The following is a 5,000-nucleotide window of genomic DNA, read 5'->3' on the forward strand; positions in this document are numbered from 1 at the left end:
TCGCGCTCCGGACGACCTCGGGCAGATCTCGCTTTCGACGGTAAGCAGTTAGCCCGCACGTGGTGGTAATGCACATAGTCGGCTCCGGGAATTGAGTCGGCACCACCCGTTACCCAGTAGGAACTCAGCTTGGAACTTGCGACCTCCCTGAGCCCTTTCCCATCGCACGACTCGTGCAGCCATGCGGCGCACTGCCGCCGAAGCTCGTCGGTCGTGGTGACTCTGTACGTCCGGACGCGCATCTGGTTTTCACACCAGGCCAACTGCCTAGCCACATACGTGGATTCGGCAGCGGCCGATGCCGCCGGCAACGAGCTCGTACACAACCTCCGCAGTCGGCTATACTTCAGAATAGGGATTAAAGCTCTTAAGAGAGGCAACCCAACACCGCCACTCTGTATCGGCGCATGGAAGTATCCAGCAGGCACATCATGGGGCAAACGCAGCCAGCGACGAACCGCAGTTCTCACTAGCACATCCGCACCTTTTAAAATTTTGGCGCTGACTGATCCCATAATCCATCGGTGGTAATACCGAGGAAGAAGGCAGTCACGCAGCAACCGTAGCCTCTGTTGAGGTTTTAACGGTGCTTTTGTAAGTAGCTCGATGGTGTGAGCTAAAGGTGGGATGCAGGCGTATTCCTTAGCGCCTCGATAAGAATTGCCGAGGTAAGTCCATACCTCTGTTGGGGATCTCTGCGGTATCACCGCTCCCCCCACGGTGAAGCTAGATTGAGTTTCCACCTTTACTTTCTTATCTCTGCCGGAGGCCACGATGGAAAGCACTCCGGTTTTCTTTGCGTTGATGCTCAGCCCATTTTGCACAAAGGCTTCGTGAAGCCGTGTCAAATTCTCCTGTAAGCCAACTTTGGTAGAAGACAGAAGCACAATGTCGTCAGCATAACCCAGCGCATTGACCACCCGACCGCCGAAACGATAACCAACATCCTCAGAGAGAATCCCCAGTGCTCTATCCACGACCAGATTGAACAGTAGGGGCGATAGAGGATCGCCTTGTCTCACACCACGTCCCAGTTGTATCCTCGGCACATTGCTACCGGTGTCGTGCAGCACCGTATATGCGTCTCGATACGTGGTCTCTATGTACTCTCGGAAAGTCAGCGGCAGCCCTACTTCCTCGAGTGTTGCAAAAATTGCCTCGTGCGAGACCGTGTCGAAGGCTTTCGACAGGTCCACACAGGCGAGATGGAGTGACCTGCAACTCCTGCGGGCGTCTGCGAGCACGGCAGACAGGACTGTAACGTTCTCACAGACCCCATCCACCGGCCGAAAACCCCGTTGTCTCTTGTCGAAAATATCGAGGACCGACAGACGCTTAGCCAAAATCTTGTGCATGTGCCTCAACACGACGGATCCTATACTAAGAGGCCGATAGTCCGACGGCTTAGGCCGTTCTGGCATCGTCCCCTTTTCTAGGAATACCGTCCTGGTAGTAGTGATCGAGGAGGGAGCCTCCCTTGCAAGTAGCAGAAGATTAAACAGCAACGCACGGATAGGTGCTGGAACAGCGTTCCAAGCCCGTGGTTCAATGCCGTCCAATCCTGGCGCAGAACCATTCTTTACAGAAATCCGTACGACTTCGGTAGTCGAGATCGGATCCCAGAGCAAGGACTTATCGACCGGTGGGCTGCCAGCCTCAGTCGCGCCCTCATCGATGCCTTCGAGATGAATCCCTCTGGCAGTCGACGGAAGGCTCCGGATGGAACCAGCCGCCTGCCTCGCCTCGTCGTACCTCTCCCGCAGCGCCTTCATGTCACCATCCGCCACACTGGACGCCTCCATGACGGGACGCCAGTAGTCACGGAATTCGACAGCGGAAGGACGCGTGCGTGTGGAGTCTCCGTCGAGTATATGCGAAAGACAGGTTTTGAGGTTTTTCTTGTATAGAGACTGCGCTATGGCAAATTCTCTCATCCTCAACTGCTTCCTATTCTCTCTTATGACAGGAGGATCGCGCTTTCTAGTCTTAGCACGTCGAGGAGAGTGCACCGTCTGTACCGGAAAGATCTTGCCCAGCCATCTCTCAATGGCATGGACGTCAATTCTTCCCTCCAGAAAATCTCGTGCGGACCGTCAGCAGAGATCCAGCCTTATAGCAACGATAACGTCTAACCCTCTCAAGGAGCTCCTCCGTTACTTCCCGAAGCCTCTCATCACCCGTAGCGGGAATATGAGGTGAGGACTGCGATGCCACATCGACTTCGTTATTCGAATCTTCTTCCGTCTCAATGGCGGCAGGGCCGGCGACTAGTGTCATCGTCGTATCGGCCCCGTTTCTGCCAGCATCGTCACCGTCCGTGTTATACGGGACCTCTTGGCTGAACTCTTGGACCAGCAAGCAATAAGCCTCTTGTCGACGCTTACCCTTGATTGATTTCAAGGTTCGATGGGGGAACCTCTCGTGGAGAAACTGGTTCATGAAGAGAACCCCCGCTGAGGTGGCTGAAGCCTCAGCTCGCGCCATGAGACGTACTTCCTCCTCGGACCATCTGGCCTTAACGCGCTCGACATTGATCGCGCTGTTAGCTTGTTCGGCATGGGCATGTACAATGTGTACACCCAGGCCACGCTTGTTCCGGAATTCCCTTCCGCAGTACTCGCAGATGGCTGGCCCATCATTAGTCGCCGCATTGGTGGCAACGCGAGTCCGCGTGGGAAGACCACTGGCATTTCTGCGATTTGAAGACGCTGATCCACTACCTGCATCGCTAGCGTCATTAGCACGCAGTGCCCGGGCCATCCGAGAACCCGGGCGAGATTCATTCATTTTTCTTGTATCCATATTTACTGCGTGTGGGGATCAAACAGCATGACGGCTGAGAGTCCCCGAGAAGCCTATCCTTTCTTGGCCCCACAACTTACCATGGACTCGGCACATGGGTACAAGACCCTTTAGGGCGCACTCGTTATAACACCATTTGGCCGCACAGCCGAAGCCCTGCGCCCGGCGGTACCACGAGGAGGTAGGTGTATAACTTGACATGGAGAGGCTGAGGGACCATAAAGATCTATGTTGCGCATCCATGCCCGAGTAACCATAAGAGAGTCATAGTTACTCCCGCCTTAAGAGAGTCATAGTTACTCCCGCCGTTTACCCGCGCTTGCTTGAATTTCTTCACGTTGACATTCAGAGCACTGGGCAGAAATCACATTGCGTCAACACCCGCGAGGGCCATCGCAATGCTTTGTTTTAATTAGACAGTCGGATTCCCCTAGTCCGTGCCAGTTCTGAGCTGAGCGTTGAATGGCGGCCGAAGAGGACGATCGCGACGGCTCGCGCCGCCACGGAAGCCTCGCAGCAAGGAAGATCCGCGGGAGGCCAAGGCACGGGACCGAGCTCGGATCCCGGGACCGGCGCGAGAACGCCGACCGTTCACCTCGCCCAGGCCCGGCACGTCAGCCAGACCCGCTTCCCGACCAAGCCCGACACGCCCCGCTCCTCAGAGCCAATCCTTATTCCGAAGTTACGGATCCAATTTGCCGACTTCCCTTACCTACATTAGTCTATCGACTAGAGGCTCTTTACCTTGGAGACCTGCTGCGGATATGGGTACGAACCGGCGCGACACCTCCACGTGGCCCTCTCCTGGATTTTCAAGGTCCGAGGGGAAGATCCGGACACCGCCGCAACTGCGGTGCTCTTCGCGTTCCAAACCCTATCTCCCTGCTAGAGGTTTCCAGGGAACTCGAACGCTTATACAGAAAAGAAAACTCTTCCCGGATCTCCCGACGGCGTCTCCAGGTCATTTTGGGTTACCCCGACGAACACTCTTACGAGGGCCCGAATTGTATGCGGTTCCGCTGCCGGGTTCCGGAATAGGAACCGGATTCCCTTTCGCCCGACGGGCGTGTGTCTCTCGTCACACGGTCTCTCTCTCTTTCGGTCTCGTTGTCGAGAACACCAGAGTATGTACGCCGTCATTGACATAGGATTTCTCCTAGGGCTTAGGATCGACTGACTCGTGTGCAACGGCTGTTCACACGAAACCCTTCTCCACGTCAGTCCTCCAGGGCCTCGCTGGAGTATTTGCTACTACCACCAAGATCTGCACCGACGGCGGCTCCAGGCAGGCTCACGCCCAGACCCTTCTGCGCACACCGCCGCGACCCTCCTACTCGTCAGGGCTTCGTGACGGCGCGCTTGCGCGCGGCCGCCCCACTTGCCGCTGACGGCAGAGTATAGGCTCGACGCTTCAGCGCCATCCATTTTCAGGGCTAGTTGCTTCGGCAGGTGAGTTGTTACACACTCCTTAGCGGATTCCGACTTCCATGGCCACCGTCCTGCTGTCTTAAGCAACCAACGCCTTTCATGGTGTCCCATGAGCGTCGAGTTGGGCGCCTTAACTCTGCGTTTGGTTCATCCCACAGCGCCAGTTCTGCTTACCAAAAATGGCCCACTTGGCACTCTGATCCGAGATGCTCGTGGCTTCATAATTCAAGAAAGCCAGAGATCTCACCCATTTAAAGTTTGAGAATAGGTTGAGGTCGTTTCGGCCCCAAGGCCTCTAATCATTCGCTTTACCAGATGAGACTCGCGCGCGTTCCTGGCGGAACGGCCAGTGCCAGCTATCCTGAGGGAAACTTCGGAGGGAACCAGCTACTAGATGGTTCGATTAGTCTTTCGCCCCTATACCCAGTTCCGACGATCGATTTGCACGTCAGAATCGCTACGGACCTCCATCAGGGTTTCCCCTGACTTCGTCCTGACCAGGCATAGTTCACCATCTTTCGGGTCCCAACGTGTACGCTCTGGGTGCGCCTCTTCTCGCGATGAGAATGAGACGCCCCGGGAGTGCGGAGCCGCATCGCGACGCGGCCCATCCTCCCTCGGTCGACAACCAGGGCCGACCTTCACTTTCATTGCGCCTTTAGGTCTCGCTAGTCCCAATGACTCGCGTACATGTTAGACTCCTTGGTCCGTGTTTCAAGACGGGTCCTAAGAGTACCCAAAGCAGTAGCGTCGCCGACCGGTATATCGTT

General features: G+C 55.9%; 1 non-coding gene across 1 annotated transcript in view; it reads right to left on the bottom strand.

Moving 5' to 3' along the window:
- The window catches only part of LOC137001840 (large subunit ribosomal RNA), a 7,841-nt gene that overhangs the window by 1,988 nt on the left and 853 nt on the right, over positions 1-5,000 (bottom strand). Inside the window, exon 1 of the ribosomal RNA XR_010891681.1 lies at positions 1-5,000. This exon is cut by the window's left edge and continues 1,988 nt beyond it; it is cut by the window's right edge and continues 853 nt beyond it. This is a non-coding gene — a ribosomal RNA (large subunit ribosomal RNA).

The sequence above is a fragment of the Linepithema humile genome, unplaced genomic scaffold (genome assembly GCF_040581485.1).
Source record: "Linepithema humile isolate Giens D197 unplaced genomic scaffold, Lhum_UNIL_v1.0 unplaced_1, whole genome shotgun sequence".
In the NCBI taxonomy this organism is placed as follows: Eukaryota; Metazoa; Arthropoda; class Insecta; order Hymenoptera; family Formicidae; genus Linepithema; species Linepithema humile.